Below are 22094 nucleotides of genomic sequence, written 5' to 3'. Positions count from 1 at the left end.
CGCAAGGGCGGGATCAGAGCTGACAGACAGAGAAGTGAAAACTGAAGTAAGTGCCGAGCCTGCACGCTTTTTACCATGCGAGGTAAGTCAGGATGGCTTTTAAAATTCGAAGGGAGGGGGCCTGTAACTGGAAGGGCGGGAGGGACGACGACCCTGGAACTGGGAGGGAGGACGGACGACGACCCTGGAACTCAGAGGGAGGGAACGAACTTCTGGTGGGTGAATATTATATGCAGCCTTCCCTTCCCTCCAAGGGTGGGGCACTGAGAGCGACGTGCGAGGCCTGTGATGGTCCCTTCTCCGTCTGACGTCGCCTTTTCTTTCCCTGGGTGATTACGAACCCTACGAACACTACACGGCTTCACTGCAACAGAGTCAGCTTCAGAATGTTGGAGGTGTGAATTATTATATTAGATCATGACAGTCCTGCAGTACCGAGGCTGGAGACTCCAATGGTAAATCAAGGTGCTGTAAAAGTCCACCTTTTACACACCTTGATAACTTTCCCCCTAAATGTGAATTTTATGGGAGACCCACCACAAAATGCAGACCTTAGTTAATCTTCCTCCCTGCCAACAGACAGAAAAAAAAAACATTTAAAAATAGGCATCACCCAGTTATGTGATCCTCATAGCTCTAGGACCAAGAACATAAATCCTGAAGTTAGAATAACATAGGGTGGTGGACTTGGTCCTGGGGAACTGAGTTTGATTCTCACTTCAGGCACAAGCAGCTCCTTGTGACTCTGGGCAAGTCACTTAACCCTCCATTGCCCCATGTAAGCCGCATTCAGCCTGCCATGAGTGGAAAGTGCGGGGTACAAATGTAACAAAAAAATAATAATAATCCTTAACAGCAAAAATATAAAAGGAGCTTCTGAGAGAAGGAATGATGATCTCAAACACACTGAATTTAAAAAGTACTATCTAATAATGACCATTACTACTTAGAACATACAGACTTATATAAATAGTATGGAACTTTCTTAGTCTTCAAAGGTGCGTATTGACTAGTAATTTCACTTCTTGGACATTCCATGCATAATAGGCCATAATAGCACTACTGTTGGGCAGCACAAATTATGTCAACTGGTAGAAGACTAGGGATGTCAAATGTTAGGGTTTCATTACTGCTCAAAAACAATCCATGCAAAAGCTGCCTCTGAGGAAGAGAAGTCTACAATTTTCTAATGAAATAACAAAGCTGCTTACCTGTAATTGAGGTTCTCGACAGACAGCAAGATACAGATATACAAGTAGGTGACTTCATCTGACAGCACTGGGAGGCAAAAACTTTTTCAGGGCTCAGAACTAACTAGGAAGTATAAGCATGTGCAGCCTTTCCTGCATGTAGAACCCCTGCACTAGCACATAAGTACATAAGTAATGCCATACTGGGAAAGACCAAGGGTCCATCGAGCCCAGCATCCTGTCCACGACAGCGGCCAATCCAGGCCAAGGGCACCTGGCAAGCTTCCAAACGTACAAACATTCTATACATGTTATTCCTGGAATTGTGGATTTTTCCCAAGTCCATTAGTAGCGGTTTATGGACTTGTCCTTTAGGAAACCGTCCAACCCTTTTTAAACTCTGCTAAGCTAACCGCCTTCACCACCTTCTCCGGCAACGAATTCCAGAGTTAATTATACGTTGGGTGAAGAAAATTTTCTCCGATTTGTTTTAAATTTACTACACTGTAGTTTCATTGCATGCCCCCTAGTCCTAGTATTTTGGAAAGCGTGAACAGATGCTTCACATCCACCTGTTCCACTCCACTCACTATTTTATATACCTCTATCATGTCTCCCCTCAGCCGTCTCTTCTCCAAACTGAATAGCCCTAGCCTCCTTAATCTTTCTTCATAGGGAAGTCGCCCCATCCCCCCGCTATCATTTTAGTCGCCCTTTCGCTGCACCTTTTCCAATTCTACTATATATTTCTTGAGATGCGGCGACCAGAATTGAACACAATACTCAAGGTGCGGTCACACCATGGAGCGATACAAAGGCATTATAACATCCTCACACCTGTTTTCCATACCATTCCTAATAATACCCAACATGCTATTCGCTTTCCTAGCCGCAGCAGCACACTGAGCAGAAGGTTTCAGTGTATTATCGACGATGACGACACCCAGATCCCTTTCTTGGTCCGTAACTCCTAACGTGGAACCTTGCATGACGTAGCTATAATTCGGTTCTTTTTCCCCACATGCATCACCTTGCACTTGCTCACATTAAACGTCATCTGCCATTTAGCCGCCCAGTCTCCCAGTCTCGTAAGGTCCTCTTGTAATTTTTCACAATCCTGTCGCGATTTAACAACTTTGAATAACTTTGTGTCATCAGCAAATTTAATTACCTCACTAGTTACTCCCATCTCTAAATCATTTATAAAAATATTAAAAAGCAGCGGTCCTAGCACAGACCCCTGAGGAACCCCACTAACTACCCTTCTCCATTGTGAATACTGCCCATTTAAACCCACTCTCTGTTTCCTATCCTTCAACCAGTTTTTAATCCACAATAGGACATTTCCTCCTATCCCATGACCCTCCAATTTCCTCTGTAGCCTTTCATGAGGTACCTTGCCAAACGCCTTTTGAAATCCAGATACACAATATCAACCGGTTCCCCTTTGTCCACATGTTTGTTTACTCCTTCAAAGAATTGAAGTAAATTGGTCAGGCAAGATTTCCCCACACAAAAGCCGTGCTGACTTGGTCTTAGTAATCCATGTCCTCGGATGTGCTCTGTAATTTTGTTTTTAATAATAGCCTCTACCATTTTCCCTGGCACTGACGTCAGACTCACCGGTCTATAATTTCCCGGATCTCCCCTGGAGCCTTTTTTGAAAATCGGCGTTACATTGGCCACCCTCCAATCTTCTGGTACCACGCTCGATTTTAAGGATAAGTTGCATATCACTAGCAGTAGCTCCGCAAGCTCATTTTTCAGTTCTATCAGTACTCTAGGATGAATACCATCTGGTCCAGGAGATTTGCTACTCTTCAGTTTGCTGAACTGCCCCATTACGTCCTCCAGGTTTACCATGAAGTCAGTAAGTTTCTCCGACTCGTCCGCTTGAAATACCATTTCCGACACCGGTATCCCACCTAAATCTTCCTCGGTGAAGACCGAAGCAAAGAATTCATTCAGTCTCTCCGCTACGTCTTTGTCTTCCTTGATCGCTCATTTTACCCCTCGGTCATCCAGCGGCCCAACCGATTCTTTTGCCGGCTTCCTGCTTTTAATATACCGAAAAATTTTTTTACTATGTTTTTTTGCCTCTAATGCTATCTTTTTTTCGTAATCCCTCTTGGCCTTCTTTATCTGCACCTTGCATTTGCTTTGACACTCCTTATGCTGCTTCTTGTTATTTTCAGACGGTTCCTTCTTCCATTTTCTGAAGGCGTTTCTTTTAGCCCTAATAGCTTCCTTCACCTCACTTTTCAACCAGGCCGGCTGTCTTTTGGACTTCCGTCTTTCTTTTCTAATTCGCGGAATATGTATGGCCTGGGCCTCCAGGATGGTATTTTTGAACAGCGTCCATGCCTGCTGTACAGTTTTTACTCTCTCAGTTGCCCCCCTAAGTTTTTTTTTTACCATTCTTCTCATTTTATCATAGTCCCCTTTTTTAAAGTTAAACGCTAACGTATTTGACTTTCTGTGTACAGTTACTTCAAGGTCGATATCAAAACTGATCATATTATGATCACTGTTATCAAGCGGCCCCAGTACCATAACGTCCCTCACCAGATCATGCGCTCCACTAAGGACCAAGCCTAGAATTTTTCCTTCTCTCGTCGGCTCCTGCACCAGCTGCTCCATAAAGCTGTCCTTGATTTCATCAAGGAATTGTACCTCTGTAGCGTGTCCCGATGTTACATTTACCCAGTCTATATTTGGATAATTGAAGTCACATTGCCCATTTTGTTCGTGTCTCTGATTTCTTTTATCATTTCTGCGTCTACCTGCTCATCCTGGCGAGGCGGACGGTAGTACACTCCTATCACCGTTTTTTCCCTTTTATACATGGAATTTCAGCCCACAATGATTCAAAGGTGTGATTTGTTAGGGATTAATTTATTAATGGTTAGCATGTGCTATCTGCTATAGGGTCCAAAGGAATAAAATAGGCTCTGCAGCAGACAAAGCATGCCAATACCATTAGCAAGTGTTGTTAATACCTGCCCTAGCTTATTCATCCAAGGTGGTATACAGCAAGAATAAACTGGACCCAGGCAATTTACTATTATAGTGACAGTATGACCATAAGAAAACACTCAAATACCAGTAGAACACACTATAAGAGAAGGCAGGTGAAATCTTGGTGACGTCAGACTCACAGAAACAGAAGCCTCGCAGATCAGCAACGCAGCCATGCTGGAGAAGAGGACTTCAGCTGGCGGGGTTTTTTTTTGTTACATTTGTACCCTGCGCTTTCCCACTCATGGCAGGCTCAATGCGGCTTACATGGGGCAATGGAGGGTTAAGTGACTTGCCCAGAGTCACAAGGCACTGCCTGTGCCTGAAGTGGGAATCGAACTCAGTTCCAGGACCCAAGTCCACCACCCTAACCACTAGGCCACTCCTCCGATCCAGGTTGGGGACCCTGCCAGCAAAAGTACCTGACAGTGGCATTGGCGGGGGAGGGTAGGCTGTGGGAAGGGGGGTTGAAGGGGTTGGCGGCGGGGGGGGGGGGGCAGGGCCAAATCTAAGGGGGCCCATGCCCCCATGTAGCTACGCTCCTGCTCTACATTGGTTCCACTTCTTCATTAATCTTGGTCCCTCCCTGCCAAAGGCTGTCCTAACTTTACCCACCAAGCTAACTGCACACCCGTCTGAATATCGACCAGTACGTAGTTAGCTTCTGGGTATCCACTGTAACCCGGACATTCAATGCTGGTACCTGCGGGCTTTAAGAGGCTTAAAAAAATGCTGACTGCTGCAGGCTGAATATCATTCTCATGGAAGTGCCAATTATTATATAAAGAGATCAAGCGACTACAGGGAGGCATCCGTAATGTGCAAGAAACACACCTCCACCAAAAGGATGAGAGATTACTAGCACATAATAATTATTTACATGGGAACCATCATCATTGACCCCACGGCTACTGGCAGGTGCCTGACACTGTCAACACTGGGGCCCTGCTGCGTTATCTCTGGTGCAGTTCCACAGAGAGACTGAGATCATTGTTGGCCACATCCCATGGGAGCCCTTTAGAAGCCAGGAGCAGGGGATTATCTTTCATCAAATTTGAATGCGGAAAATGAAAGGAGGAGTGAAAAAATTATTCCTACATTTAAGGGCTGATGGATCAACATCTTAAGTACTCTCTAATTCTTTAAACTCACAGATGTTTGCTGAGGGAGTGGAGTCCTCCCACCTGAAGACAAGGAGACCTTCGCTGGGGTAACATCACTCAGAGTTCTCCATCTGATGAAAATGTTAAGCCCTCCGTTGAGACGAAGGTTAAGCTTCTTCCCAATATATTTCTTAGACTGGACTCTAAAACCTTGACCTCAGTGTAGACCAGTCAAATGTTTCATTTCCAGAACCACTACAGTTTTCTAGCAAGGACACTGCTGGATCAATTAAACCATCGTCAAAGGGTTCACAAATATCACTGAATATCATTTGGCAAATTACACATACTGATAATTTAGCAGGAATTACCTCAAATTTCTAAGTTTAATCAGGACTCTGTACAGAAGATGAAGATCTTGATTCTAGATTGAATATTCTTGAAAATTCACAGCAAAAGTTTGATCATTCAATTACTAAACTGCATTCAACCGCTGCTTCTAATTTGAAGGAAAGTATGAGAATTCACTTTCAAATGGAATCCATAAACAATGCATTGAGAGCTAGAAATTTGCATTTCCTTAAGTACCCTAGTCTTACTCACTCTCTCTCTCCATTGGAACTATTTAAAATGTATCTCAGGGATATTTAAAAAATATCCTGAGCTGATTCTATTTTTCTTGCTAATATATATTACCTTCCCAGAGGAGCTAAGAGATTAAGGAAAGATGGAAGTTTAGATCAATTAGCATCACCTTATAGTCTTGATCTCTCTCAATTTCTACAATCCTCTAAAGAGAAAATAAGGAAATGTTCTACATTATTAGTGGTGTTTCAAACTGAGGGCTCGATGATCAAAATTCCGGTGATGCACGGAATAGTGCCGGACTTTACCACCACAGCAGGTCCCTGACCTAACTCCCTCATGATCGAAGCTAATAGTATGCAAATGATATGCGACCTATTAGCTTCCATCATGAGGAGCAAAGTGGGCGGATGGTGCATGTGTTCAAAAGTTGTACATTAAGCGCAACTTTTGAACACATACCCAGGGCGTGGGTTGTGTTAGCCCAGACTGTCACTGATAGCTCCGGGGGGGGCCAGTGGTCCCCCGTACCCCCCACCCCCTCATTAGTAAGGCCCCACACGGGGCAAATTTCTCCCTTATATAACATAGTAGATGACGGCAAAAAAAGACCTGCACGGTCCATCCAGTCTGCCCAACAAGATAAATTCATGTGTGCTACTTTTTGTGTATACCTTACCTTGATTTGTATCTGCCATTGTCAGGGCACAGACCGTAGAAGTCTGCCCAGCACTAGCCCTGCCTCCCAACCATCACTTGTACAGCGCTGCGTAACCCTGGCAGCGCTATAGAAATGCTAAGTAGTAGTAGTAGTAGTAGCCCCGCCTCCCCCCACCGGCTCTGCCACCCAATCTCGGCTAAGCTTCTGGGGATCCCTTCCTTCTGAGCAGGATTCCCTTATGTTTATCCCACGCATGTTTGAATTCTGTTACCCTTTTCATCTCCACCACCTCCCGCGGGAGGGCATTCCAAGCATCCACCACTCTTCTCCGTGAAAAAATACTTCCTGACATTTTCCTTGAGTCTGCCCCCCTTCAATCTCATTTCATGTCCTCTAGTTCTATCGCCTTCCCATCTCCGGAAAAGGTTCGTTTGCGGATTAATACCTTTCAAATATTTGAATGTCTGTATCATATCACCCCTGTTTCTCCTTTCCTCCAGGGTATACATGTTCAGGTCAGCAAGTCTCTCCTCATACATCTTGTAACGCAAATCCCATACCATTCTCGTAGCTTTTCTTTGCACCACTTCCATTTTTTTTAACATCCTTCGCAAGATACGGTCTCCAAAACTGAACACAATACTCCAGGTGGGGCCTCATCAACGTCTTATACAGGGGCATTAAAACCTCTTTTCTTCTGCTGGTCACACCTCTCTCTATACAGCCTAGCAATCTTCTAGCTACGGCCACCGCCTTGTCACACTGTTTCGTCGCCTTCAGGTCCTCAGATACTATTACCCCAAGATCTCTCTCCCCGTCCATACATATCAGACTCTCACTGCCTAACACATACGTCTCCCTTGGATTTCTACTCCCTAAGTGCATCACTTTGCATTTCTTCGCGTTGAATTTTAATTGCCAAACCTTAGACCATTCTTCTAGCTTCCGCAGATGTTTTTTCATGTTTTCCACTCCCTCCGGGGTGTCCACTCTGTTGCAAATCTTGGTGCCATCCGCAAAAAGGCAAACTTTATCCCAGGATGCACAGGGAAGGGTGTCGCCATTTTGAGGTGGTGCCCACTAAGGAGGATGGAGTGCTAGTCCCTCCTCCTCCAACTTTCAAGGTGCTGGGAAGGGGGTTAGGTGGGGGGGGGGGATTCCTCCACAGCCCACCAGGGAAAGTTTTCGGGGGGGGGGGGGGGGTCAGGTTGGGCTCCCTATCACGGGTTACACTGGACCTATGGTGGCGGCCGGTGGGGGGGGGGGGGGGAGAAATGAGGCAGGGGTCCCAGTAGACCATCGAGGCCTTACCAATGGGGGGTTCCACTGGACCCCGGGGCTGACACTAACAGCCCTGGCTGCCTTGTCAGAGCAGGGGGGAGGCTCTCCCCTGAACCTTAACCGTGAGCTCCAAGCTGGAATTGGGTTAAGGCGGAAGGAGCACAGGAGGATCAGAGCGCACTTCTCTGATCATGAGGGGGGAATACCAATGAGCTCATTTAAATGTAATTTATGATCATTCTGCACAGGTAAATGTTGGCGCTAGTTGCCTCTAGCGCCCACATTTACCTTTGATCATCTCCCTATGAGAACGAAAATATCAATTATGAAATTATATTTTGCTAATCGACAAGAGCCCTTCTGTGGTCGGGTGTAACTTTTTTCCCTGATGTGGCAAAACAAACACAAGTTCACAGAAAAGCCTTTCTGCAAGTAAAGCCTAAGGTTTTGGAAACAGAGGGATTTTTTTTCTTAAATTCCTTTGTAAATGTCTTGCCAATTATGCCATTTTGGGGGGATCTAGTCAAAGACCTTTGGCGGATAAATCTAAAAAAATGTTAGGTTTAGTTTACTTGAGGCTGTTGTATTTTGTAGACTAATATAAGTTATTAGCTGCACCGCTGTTATATTTCTTTTTTTTCTTTATTGCACTTATTATTTTTGAACTCAGTTGCTTACAAATGATCCCTATGATATGGATTAGAAAATGCTTTGTTTCTTGTATTGATATTGATATCATTTTATGTTTATTGAATTACTATTTTTTCTAATAGGCATTTTGGTGTAAATGTATATTTTAAATTACAATAAAACATTTTTCACATATGCTCTGTATTTCTAACATGCTAAAGAAGAAAGAGGGAGTGAAAGGTGGCGAAGCAACTGTTGGGGTTCATGTAAGGTGGGCTGATTATAGTAGGGGTCTTTGACAATACATTCCTCCAGAGACACTAAATTCCTCTACAGACAATACTGGCAGACAGGGAGGAAGGATCCCATAACTGTGGGGAAATAAACTGAAAAAATATTTGTTGGCACCGTATAATCTTGTAGATGGTGTGACTTGATATTAAAAGAAATAGAAATGATATCAAACAAGCCAACAGAGAGCATAACCTAGTCTGATCGAGCTCCACTGTGGATAAATTTAGAGAAAGGGCAAAGAAATAGAGAAGTACAAAACTGGAAGCTTATTGGAAGATACTGCGGTGGGCTCTAAACTTGGGAGTTGCAGAAGTGTCTCAAAGTGGTAATTAGAAAGAAACAAAGCAAAAAATGGACAGAAAGAAGAAAAGGAATTATGGGAAGCTATTGCAATCCTAGAAAAACTTCATAAACAAAGAGAAGGCTTAAGGAAAACAGTGCAGGATTTAAAGAGTACTCAAGGAGAACTCCAGAACTCCAAACTGTAGGAAAACCAGTATGATTTGAACAAACAAAAACCATTTTGCATTTGGAGATAAAATAAATAGGGTATTAGCATAAAAATTTCAAATTTGGAGAACACAAAACTATATCCTTAGAATAAAAGCTCGGAAAGGCCAGGACATGTACCAAACAGGAGCAAAAAAGTAGAGATTCATAAACTCTACACTAAATTGTATAATTCAGAATCCCAGGCTGTGGAGAAAGAAATTCAGAATTACCTACAAGAGATGAATTTGCCTTCAATAGCAAAAGGTGATCAGAAGAACCCATTCACCCAACTCAAATTGTCTGGGCTAATAAAGAACTAAAATCAGATGGGCAAAGGGCCATATAAAATACTTGGGGCTCATTCCCAACAGTAATAAGGGACTTAAACAGCTTTGGATTTGTTTCTGGTTTAAAAGCAAATATGGCTAAATCAGAAATACTTAACATGAATACAGAGGAGGAAGACAGACATAACCTTCAGTCACAATATCACTTCAGATGGGCAAAGGACTACATAAGGTATTCGGGAGTCTAACTGAATATTTCATTATGTTACAACAATTGGAGAGCGGGTATCAATCTTGGATGTACAGGCTTTGTGTACCACTATCCCACAATCAGCAGCTGTCCAACTGGTGGTTGCTGCATTAAATACATGCCCTAGTCCTCATGAGGTTTCTACCCAATTTTTGTTTGAATTGACCTAGCACCGAAGCATAGTTGCTTACAAAGAAGAACCTCCATCCTACGGTCTTAAAAATCTTTCAAAGCTGCCCCACTTGTTGCTAGAGTGGCTGTTATCTTAGCCATCGCTGAAAATATAACATCCATCTTACAAAGACAGTGCCTTTTCTTTTCTTCCAATAAAATAGAATAAAGCTTGGTCATGGATCACCCTATTTGTAAAACCTGCATCTGGTGACTCCCCTCTGCAGGAATTAAGTCTTTTATGTCCTAATGTACCTAAAATGCTCCCAAGGGCTTCTCAATTCCTACCAGCAGAGGATCTTCCACATTAGCACTAGTTAAATAGGGTTCAGCAATCTTTACCACTGACGTAACTTGAGAAATGAGAACCAACAATGCTTTATGCTTAAAAAGTCATACAATAGAAGGATCCTTTCTTGGAGGCATGACAGTTCTGGCCTCCTGAAATCAGCAAAACCAAAAGGAAGCTGCTTTTTCTAATGTATCCCCTCTTCTGAAACTCTGGGGTGTAAGGAAGCACCATGTTAGATCCAGAGGTCCCTGGAGTACTCTCTTCCAAATAGGTCCCTGCATCAAAGGCTTTCCTCATATAATGGGCACAGTGAAAAAGCAGCACAAATTCAGGAGAAACCCAGCAACAGAATTGGAGTTGTGCTGAATAAAACTCTGAACCAAAGATTCCGCATGCATGTAAGCTAAAGCAGAGGTGCATCAGTTCCTGCCACAATGCCAGCATTCCCTTCAACTGGATTAGTGGTTTTCTTCAAAAGAGCAACAATGCCCGGACACAGCTAAGACTGAACGGCATGTCCCACATACAGTCCCAGTGCATAAATGTATTCATTTGGAACCCCTTACCTTGACAAGCAGCAGTCTAAGAACTCACAATGAATTTAACAGCTGTCATGGAGGATACATTTTCTCAGAACCATCAAAGGGCTCGAGTCTCACACAAATCATATCCAACAGGCAGAGAAGTGTCTAGGCCTGCAAGAAGACCGCATAATAGACCTGGAAGCCTGCATGCATGAGCTAGAGAAGCAGCTCCTTGACCACATAAACAACCAAGAGAACTAGGAAAGGCACAACAATCTGTAGTTAGTGGACCTCCTGGAATAAACGAAAGATCAGGACCTCTGGATGTTTTTGGAAAGGTGGCTTCTGCAGGTCCTTGAAGTGCATCCTAGGTCATCTGCACACAAGATGGCAAGGGTTCATCAGGTAGGCATCAGAGCAGTGGAGGGCCAGAGACCAGAGTCAGTCATCTTTTGTATGTTGAACTACGCAGACAAAGAGCAGCTGCTCTGTAAGTACCGGACATATCATACAACGAATGACGAGAGCCACAAAGTTTTATTTCAAGATTTTTCATCCTAAGTGGTGGCTTGTAGGAAAGCTATGGTGCCTTACTGTACAATGAGGGCATTAAAGTAGTCCCGTAGTATCCAACACTGCTGTTGGGTGCACTTCATTTACCAAAACAAAGATCTGGGATTTGAAGATTCCAAGAAGTTAGAGGCTTTTGTTCAACAGCTTGGAGAGGAATCACCATAGGGTCAACCATTAGAGGGGCCACAATATCCCATTCTGCTAGTAAATTTCTCCCACTTGACTCCTGCCTGCATGTAAGTAAGCAGCAAGCTTGTATGTACCTTAAGGGGAGGCTTTACTTTATTGCATACGAGAGTACACAGCTAGTAACAGTCGGCATACACTCAGTGGGGTCCCTGCAGCTATGTTGGACATTGCATAAGTTCCCCCCCCCCTTTGGTTCTCCGGGGAGCCTGTCCACTGCCTCAGATGGTTGCATTAACTCTGATTTTTCTTGGAGTACTTTTGGCTTGCACAATTTCAGGAAAACACTCCCTTCTCACAGGCTGATGAACTAGTTACAGGTTCTTCAACTGCAGGGACACTCACTACAATGAATTCATTCCATGCACCCGTCATCAGTTGAATACTGGATGTCTGGAAATATGGATCCAGTGCAGAGCAAACTTACTTACTCCAGCCAAGGCATGCAAATACTTGGGACTAGTACACAGGTCCTTCCTGTCGGGCTAGCTAGCCAACGAAGTGAGATGAAATTGTTGGTCTGGGATCACCTGCAGGGAACATTTGTCTGTGTGCTGAGAAGGCAACTTGAATGAGCATTCTGATGGCAATAATCCTAACAAACAGGCTGAATAACTATTTGCCCCACCTCATCCAGCAAGATCAAGTGCAGGTCATGCCAAACCACTACGCTTCCATGAATCTAACTGAAGTGTTAATGGCTCTGCAAGCAAATGGTGGTGGTGGGGGTAGAGATAATATAACGGTAGTAGCTAGTTTAGTATGTTGAGTCCTGGATTCCTATGGCCTAAAAGGTTGATTTGCATAGTGGGTGAATGTGCTACATAAAAGGCTCCTAGTTCAATTAATAATTAATGAAAAATTATCCCAATCCTTTGATTTATTAAGAGGAATAAGACAAGGCTGCCGCTTTTCCCTCTTCTGTTTGTGCTGGCACTACAATCCTTGGCCACACTAATTAGGCAAGCTCAGGATATTCAGGGAATTAGAAATGGGAAAAGAGAATGTCACCTTAATTTTCTGACGATGTTGTAGATAGAAGAGGCACAGACATACTTGCCTTAGATTTAGTATATCAGCTTGGGAAAATCTTAGGCCTCTGTGTAAGACTGTGATAAATCTGAAATGCCGGCATTTTCTGGAGGTACAGAGAAAGTCCCATTCATGTAGCAAAGGGCACTTTAAAGTACTTAGGTGTTTATTTAAATACTCATGGTAGTGTTATCATCAAATATAGTTGAAAATATAGACACAATTAAGGGGCTGTGTAATCAATGGCAGGAACTCCTCTCTAATGGGAAGGAGAGCCTTGGTTAAAATGATTATGTTACATGTAGGGCAAGGGTAGCGCTCCGGGCAGGAAAGAGGGGGCTCTTTCCTGCCCAGAAGAGGTCACTAATTGAAAGGTATTAATCCGCAAACAAATCTTTTCCGGAGATGCGAAGGTGGTACAACGAGAGGACATGAAATGAGATTGAAGGGGGGCAGACTCAGGAAAAATGTCAGGAAGTACTTTTTCACAGAGAGAGTGGTGGATACTTGGAATGCCCTCCCGTGGGAGGTGGTGGAGATGAAAACGGTAACAGAATTCAAACATGCATGGGATAAACATAAAGGAATCCTGTTCAGAAGGAATGTATCCTTGGGAGCTTAGCTGAATTTAGGTGGCAGAGCCGGTGGTGGGAGGCTGGGCTAATGGTTGGGAGGCGGGGATAGTGCTGGGCAGACTTATACGGTCTGTGCCAGAGCCGGTGGTGGGAGGCGGGGCTGGTGGTTGGGAGGTGGAGATAGTGGTGGGCAGACTTATACGGTCTGTGCCAGAGCTGGTGGTGGGAGGCGGGACTGGTAGTTGGGAGGCGGGGATAGTGCTGGGCAGACTTATACGGTCTGTGCCAGAGCTGGTGGTGGGAGGCGGGGCTGGTGGTTGGGAGGCGGGGATAGTGCTGGGCAGACTTATACGGTCTGTGCCAGAGCTGGTGGTGGGAGGTGGGGCTGGTGGTTGGGAGGCGGGGCTGGTGGTTGGGAGGCGGGGCTGGTGGTTGGGAGGCGGGGATAGTGCTGGGCAGACTTATACGGTCTGTGCCCTGAAGAGGACAGGTACAAATAAAAAGTAGCACATATGAATTTATCTTGTTGGGCAGACTGGATGGACCGTGCAGGTCTTTTTCTGCCGTCATCTACTATGTTACTATGTTACTTAAGGTGTTTTACTTTCTCCAAAATTAACCTAAAACAAAAGGATGAGCAACATTTTCAGTTTAACATAAGAAAAATTATTTGAAAGTGTAAAGCAGACTAAATTACTTATTGGAAATTAATCTTAGATATATTGTGGGGAAGATTGAACTTGTTGGATCCACGAGGCACACACAACAAAGCAAAATGTTCTCGCAGATGTTTATGGAAGAGTGGCACTCTCCGTTTATTTTTATGAAAATAATATATGCCTAGTACATGAAAGTGGGAGACCACAAGCAAAAAATTCAGTTTGTGCACCCTTTTCATCTTATCTTGTTTGGAAATGGTGGATGACAAAGCAAGGAAAAACTCAAAGTTTCCATATTATGGGTTTAACTAGCAATCCTAACTTCTCTCTTCCTGGGTTTGTGCGTCTCCAATTTGAAGAAAGGGGATGCAGGAGTTTGAAAAGCCTGTTTGTTCCGAAACACCTAACCACCTGCCTGCGGTTACCTGCGGCCACTTAAAAGGGTCTATCCCCAGCACAGCTCAGGTCCGCCTACACCTGCTGCTTGTGATCTACACTAGCACCCTCCTCCCACCAACTAGGTCCCAACTGCCTCTCAAATTATCCCTAGTGATTTCTAGGTTACTGGAGGCCTACTCCCAGTGGTACCCCAGTTCCCAGAAAGCACTCACAGACCCAACACACAAACCACCAGGATTCTTAGTCAGTTCAGACAGAGGCAATAAACTAAAAATGTTTATTGTCATGAAAAATACTGAACAGTGAACCATAAAATCAGGTGGAACAAAAACAGCACATAATAACAGGTAACTGAATATGGATCAATTATAAAACTATCTAAACATTTGTTCACTACACGATTAGTGCCAGAAGAGTACCGGTAATATAGCTGCCCACAGGTTATCAAATACAACTGTTCACAGGGTCTCAGCAAAGACATCTTTCTCTCTTTTCTCCCAAACTGAGACTGGAGAAAAAGCTACTATTTCCTAGATGAAATTTGAGCTCCTGGGCCAATCAGAGCACAGAACAAGTTTTAAAAATAGTTGACCACATCACTGCAGGTTACCTTTTATCTATGTTAACTAAACAGGGAACAATCATTTCTCGGTAACAGCCTTAAACAAACATGCACCACCTGCTGGCCAAACTAGAGAAATATACTTCAAGAAATACTCAAAACAGTTTACAAGCTTAAAATTCATTGTTTTGTCACACTGTTAAAAGTGGGAAATGGGACCTTTCCTTTGTTTGCTCATGTGAAAGTTAAGTAGGGCTTCCCAGACACATATCTGATGTCTTACTTAACAGATACAGCATTATTATGATAACTTACAGTGCAAATATGGATCTGCTTGGGAATGCTGTGCTTTAGACAAAAGGTTTTCCAAAATGCCTTCTAGTTTTAATAGGCTTTCCATTTGGCATACATTAGTAAAAAGAACACAAGAGTTAGGACGTATATATAAATTAGACTAGGACAGAAGAACAGATATTGGCTAGGAGTTCGATAGACCCCAGTTCCTAGAATTGTTTTCTAATATATTATGTCAGATCTACAAGAAACCCAATTTAAGACATTACACTGAGTTTATCTTAAGAGGACATGGGGTGCCTCCTGGGACTATGAGAGACAGAGGAGTGTATCACTTATTGCATATTACATTATATTACACAGGTCTTATAACCTGCAAATACCATTTTATTGTTCACTGTGGGTAACAATAAGAAAAAGAACTGAACCAACCGTTAAACATTACATAATCTATATAAATAAGTCTCACCTCAAACATTCTGAAGCTCTGAAGCTCACTCTGTGGCAGGGAGAAACACTGAAGCCCTGCAATTAGGCTGTCAGCAACACTCACTGTCACTCATGCACCACTCACTCTCACTCATAGACCCGCCCTCAGCCACGCCCCTTCCGCACATAATTCGCAACCACAACGTTCTAAATGAAGCTGCCACTTCCGTTTTTGAGGTGGCAGAGACCAAAATTTTTCTCCATGACTGTCTGCCACGCCCTCACGTCACAACGTGATGACGTCGAGGGCGGGGCTACGACATTCAGCGAATCGCCAGTTCCACCGCCCTCCGATGCTCCACCCCCCCACCCAATACATTCTCACCTCCAACAAGTGTTTCCCTACTCCTCCTCTCCTGCTCCGCTGTCTCCTGCAATGGCTCCTCCCTCATGCTCAGTATACTGTTCTCCTATCTTCCAGCACTGCCTGTGTTGGCCACCGTGCTCTTTCACTACAAACAGCTCACACAGGCAGCAGGGAGTAGCCGGCCGGCTCCTCGCCTTCAAGGTACATGCCCAGAAGGGGGGCTTGCACAGGGTGGGGGAGGAGGTCATCTCTCTTTCGCTACGTAACGGAGGAAGACGGACAGCAGCTGACTTGCCGTTCCTTTCTCTTAAGTGCAGAAACACTGATATGCACTGAGCCAAAACAGACATCTCATGTTACACAATTCAGCTGTGGAACTAAAAAAAAAAACCTGCATGAAAGAAGGGATGGTTGTCCCATGAGCAGCTGACTTGCTGTTCGTTTGCCTTCAGCGGAGAAACACTGATATGCAGTCAGCCAAAAGACAGATCTCATGTTACAGATAAGTGAGGAGCTCTGCAAAGCAAAGTGAGCTGTGGAACTAAAAAAAAAAAAAAAAACCGACGTGACTATTGTGTTCACAGACACTCCTCGGGTTATTTTGGCACTCTATGAAGGGTTCATTAACGCTTTGGGAAATACCCATTCTATTACAAATAAATATTTTAACAACCACCATATCCGTTTCCCATGCAGAAACACCATCTCTCTATCTCTCACTCACACACTCCCCTGCCACCCCCCTTAATACAAACAAACAAACACAAATGGAAAATCTAAATGACTCTCTTTCAATAACACACACACACATTCCCCCCAAACACCACCACAACATCATACAAATACTCTGCCATGCTCAATCAACATCTCTATTTCTCACTCACACCAACACACCCCCCCCCCCCAATAAATACACAAGCTGTAACATGCAGAATCAGCGTCTCTCACTCACAACCATACACATACAATCAAAACACACACAAAAAAACATTTATCCTAAAAATCACTTTCCAAACATTTCCTGCAGGAAGCCAATACCTTGCTAGCGCCTGTTTCATTGTTTTCAGAAACAGGCATTTTTTCCTAGTACTCATAATAAACAACAATTCATTTAACAAACATTTGTAAAGATCTTATTAGAAATCGGAGAAGATAAATTTTCTAAATAAAAAAGTATTCAGTAGCTTCCAAACATTAGGTAATCTCTAATTTCTTGGAGCTCAAGGAGAAGACAGTTCCACAGAATAACTGCTTGGTATGAAACAGAAGCAGATAAGAATCTACATACTTAATGTTACATACAGAAAATAAAAACCAAAATCCAAATCCAATACAGAAGGATAACTTAGAAGAACCTGACTGCATAACCGCTCATATTTACCACTCAAAGATGTTAAGTCTCTCCTAAATAAGGTGGAACTGTACCATAAAGTATTTTAAAAACCACAATTCCAAGTTTAAAACATATTCACGCTTTAACAGGAAGCCAATGCAACTTTAAGATGTAAGGGAATATTGAATCAAATTTACCCAAAAGAGTAAATCAATCAAATTGCCGTATTTTGCACTATCTGAAGGCTTTTTAATGAAGCCTTAGTACAGCCTTGACAAAATCATAGATTGAACTATTAATCGAAACACAGAAGAATCAAAATATTTCTTTACAAGCTTAAGTCTCTTTAACAAGAAGAAACACTTCTTTACAACAGAGTTTATATAAGGCCTTATACTAACTGTACTATCCACCTCAACCTCCAATATTCAAGATGATTTTTCAAAAGAAAACACATCCACTCCAATTTTAAATGATTGATGAAAAAAATGTTGAATCAAAGACCCCAACCATAAAAACTTGGTCTCCCCTTTATTTAGTTTCAATCTGTGTGATGTGATCCAGTTCTCAATTAAATTGAAACAACTAGTTATTCCGTCAAGAGTTTTAGACCAGTTATCAAATACAGGACGAAGGACTGAAATGTCATCAGTATATACAAAAATCGTAATTTAGTGTGACCTAAGATCTCTCCCAAAGACTGCAACAAGATATAAAACAATGTGGGTGATAAAGGAGAACCCTGTGGTACTCCACAAAGGGCTCTCCAAACTTAAGATATGTTACCATTTATTTTTACACAATACAACTAATTGGTTAAAAAAAACTTGAAACCATTGTAAAACAGCACCATGTATACCAACATCACTCAATTTTGACACAAAATCTTATTATCCACAAGATCAAAAGCACAAGAGAGGTCAAACATAGTAACATAGTAGATGACTGCAGAAAAAGACCTGCACGGTCCATCCAGTCTGCTCAACAAGATAACTCATATGTGCTACTTTTTGTGTATACCCTACTTTGATTTGTTCCTGTGCTCACAACCAGTATTGCACATTTACCTTGACTTAAAGTCTTCCCCACAGCTACAATATACTCTGCAAACATCAGTGAACTGGGATTGCAGAAATTTATTGTTGGGGGATCAAGAGTCTCTTATAGAACAAAAGATTTCAAAAACAAAATGATGGTTTATATAACTGTGCTACTCATTAAAAAGGTGATACTGAAGTACTGGATGGTATAAGGCCAGTCCATCTCTTCAAATATGGATACAGAAAGTGGCTCAGCATGAACTTCAAGTAATCAAAACTAGCAGTAAGCTGAGAAAGCTATATTACTGCTCTGTATAGCAAAGGGTTTTAGACAGTAAGCAACACATAATTTTATGACTGACATACTCCTGAGGGTGCTGATACTGGGTACCTGGCCTTGCTCTGAACACATTCAGTCTATTCTACTGTGGGAGGGGGTGGGAGCGAGTGAGTAGCATGCAGTGCAGAGTAACACAAATGAATAAGTGGGCTGAACGTGTGAATGCATGGTTATGGGGAAAAACAATGTAAACTGGAACAAGGCTTGAACATATTGATGCAAAATGGTACAAACCTGCTTTTCTTAGTGGAAATTAGGCCTACATAGGCATTGAATTGGGCTTTCTTGAGGCCTCTCTCTCTCTAGGTGTCTAAAGCCTTACCTTACCTCATATCTGTTTTTCTTATCTGACATGTCCACATTTGCAGAATCCCCCTGCCACATCCAGAAACCCCCACCCTCCCTTATCAGTCAGTAAATGAGGGAAACATTTTTTTTTTTCTGTAGATGTGCATGTTACCCTGGCCAGGGTAAGTGACATTATTTTGTTCTTTGCATGGTAACTTAAAGATTAGGTTTAAAAGAGGAATTGTAGGTTATTGATAAACACAGTTAGAATAATAATAATAGTTTTAAAAAAGCAGCAAACTTTATTAACTAGTCTCCATACCCTTTTCCCCATAGTTTTAAAACTCGAATTTTATATTCACCTGATATACCCAGTACCTTAAAAAGTTTTAATTAAAACAACTCTTTAGAGAGGACGTGACGTCATGAACAGGAGCGGTTGCTGAATATCCCGCTCCTGTCAGCTTGCCCGATAAACCCTCAAAACCTGGCGATTTAAGCAGCAGCAACCCCCCCAACCTTATAAATCTGGAATCGGAAATCAAGAGGTACACCACTGCCTGATCAAACGTGATATTATGGCAGCGAAAAGCGCTCGAAACGCTAAAGATAAAACACGTGTTGGAGAGGACAAAATGGCGGCCCCGCCAAGCCCGCCGGCGCACACAGTGAGCTCGGCTTGGGTAGCGGAGGTGGTGGCGGAGGTAACGAATGCTATGGAGCCGCTGCTAGACCGGCGATTAGCTCCTATTGACAGCAAACTAGATTTAGTCCAAGAGAATTTAGGACAATTAAATAAAGACCTAGCAGAGTTTCAACAACGCCAGGGGGCCTTGGAAGATACAGTACTGAAAATGGAGGCAGAAAATGTAAAACTCAGAGCCCAATTAGAAGCATATGAAGAAAAGCTGGAAGATCTTGAAAACAGATCGCGCAGAAACAATTTGAGATTTGTTGGGCTTCCTGAGGAACTAGGAACAACTAATCTGAGAGCTTTTATAGAAAACTGGCTAATTGAACAAAAACAAATACCTGCAGATATGGGAGCCCTTCAAGTGGAGAGGGCGCACCGGGTGGGACCCAGACGCTCAGAAAGCGGGGGGTCGCGTGTGGTGATCTGCCGACTGTTAAATTCTGCACATAAGGAAGCTATACTGCAGGCTCTGCGGAAAGATCAAGAACTGCACTATGAAAATAAAAAAAATTTGTGCTTCCAGGATTATTCGGCGGCTGTGGCGTTGCAAAGGAGGAAGTTTTCCCCGATTTGTACACAACTATTTGAAAAGAAAATTCGTTTTGCCCTGCAATACCCAGCAAAATTGCGAGTCACCTACCAGGCGGAGACAAAAATCTTCACTTCAGTAGATAAAGCACAGGCCTTTTTGAGTGCTATTGAGAATCGTTGATTATAAGAGAGCCAAAAGGCTTGAGAATAAGATGGATACAGAGCGGATAGTTATAAGGTTGGAATGAAAATGGATTACAACATGTTACGTTAAGTATGGGTTATTACTGTTTATTGCAATGACAGCACTTTGCCTATTAACCACTGATTTCGATATTAAGAGGAAACAGACAAGCAGCGGTGAAGCAACTGAACCATCAAAATACAAACTACTATGGGCTGCCGTTGATAAGAACCTGCAAAGTAATAGGAAGTCTGGGGATATACAGACTGGAAAATCTTGTGCTTCCAGGATTATTTGGCGGCTGTGGCGTTGCAAAGGAGGAAGTTTTCCCCGATTTGTACACAGCTATTTGAAAAGAAAATTTGTTTCGTCCTGCAATACCCAGCAAAATTACGAATCACCTACCAGGCGGAGACAAAAATCTTCACTTCAGTGGATAAAGTATAGGCCTTTTTGAGTGCTATTGAGAATCGTTGATTATAAGAGAGCCAAAAGGCTTGAGAATAAGATGGATACAGAGCGGACAGTTATAAGGTTGGAATGATTATGGATTACAACATGTTACGTTGAGTATGGGTTATTACTGTTTATTGCAATGACAACACTTTGCCTATTAACCACTGATTTTGACATTAAGAGGAAACAGGCAAGCAGCGGTGAAGCAACTGAACCATTAAAATACAAACTATTATGGGCTGCCGTTGATAAGAACCTGCAAAGTAACAGAAAGTCTGGGGACATATAGGCTGGACCAGAAGCTGAGAGACAAGACACACTTATTAGAGATGCTAGGTCCTTAAGGATTCTGAAGAAATAGACACAGCCTAACAAGCAGATGAGACAAGTGAAAGGTTACAAAATAGAGATGTTGATGTATAAAAACTGAACAAATGCAGAATTTTGATTTTCGATACCATTGCTAATAATTTTATTTTATGTTGTTGCTATAAGGACGAGGGGGTTTGATTTAAATGAGGGAGGGGGTAAGGGACGTTATACGTCATGGTCCTGTATTGGGGCTGGGGGAAGACACAAGAGGGATTAGGGTTAGCTAAGAGGGGTAGGGGTAGTGGGGTGGAGGGAGGGGGGATTCAGGGGGGGGGAATTGTAAAGGTCTGGAGGACACAAAGTATGAAGATCTGGAAGGGAATTCAATGGCACACTTTGGAACTGGGAGGGGGGTGGTGGCTGGGACACCCCTCTTTCAAACAAAGAAGATATAGGTCACAAAGAAAGGAGTCCAATAGGAAGAGGGTCCACTGAAAGTTGTTACATGGAATGTAGGAGGAATCTCCTCCCCCATTAAACGTTCTAAAATCTTGCAGCATTTACAGCGACACAAAATAGATATAGCTTTATTGCAGGAAACCCACTTATCAGATGTGGAACATGCGAAGTTGCGCACTTGGTGGGTGGGAGAGTGCATCTCAGCAGCAGCCAAGGGAAAGAAAGGAGGGGTTGCCATCTTGTTCAGAAAAGGGATTGTAGATAAATTGGAGACCCGATATATAGACCCGGGGGGGAGATTTCTGATTTGTGCAGCTACTATAAATCGACAGACAGTGCTGTTTGGGAATATATATGCCCCGAACCACTACGATAGGAGGTTTTATAAGATGATAACACTGAAATTACTACAGCAGAGCCCTCTACCCATAATACTTGGTGGAGATTTTAACACAGTAATGGACCCACAGATAGATTGTACTGGGCCACGGAGACAGATGCCTAGACAGGAAAATCGGGGGCTGCCCAATCTATGTCGACAGATAGGCCTGGTAGACGTTTGGCGAACTCTCGAACCACAAGGGAGAGATTATACGCATCTTT

At 43.0% G+C, this 22094-nt stretch overlaps 1 protein-coding gene and 1 long non-coding RNA gene across 2 annotated transcripts in view; both read right to left on the bottom strand.

Moving 5' to 3' along the window:
• The window catches only part of GKAP1 (G kinase anchoring protein 1), a 282106-nt gene that overhangs the window by 152722 nt on the left and 107290 nt on the right, over positions 1–22094 (bottom strand). The window lies entirely within an intron of this gene.
• LOC115463304 lies at positions 692–14722 on the bottom strand. The gene is made up of 3 exons (XR_003941022.1): positions 14622–14722; positions 7161–7163; positions 692–701 (listed from the first exon to the last, which is right to left on the bottom strand). It is a non-coding gene; the product is annotated as an uncharacterized LOC115463304 (long non-coding RNA).

This window comes from Microcaecilia unicolor, chromosome 2 (assembly GCF_901765095.1).
Source record: "Microcaecilia unicolor chromosome 2, aMicUni1.1, whole genome shotgun sequence".
NCBI lineage: Eukaryota > Metazoa > Chordata > Amphibia > Gymnophiona > Siphonopidae > Microcaecilia > Microcaecilia unicolor.
Note: the sequence above shows the minus strand (reverse complement) of the source record. Positions and strands in the feature narration are given on the sequence as shown.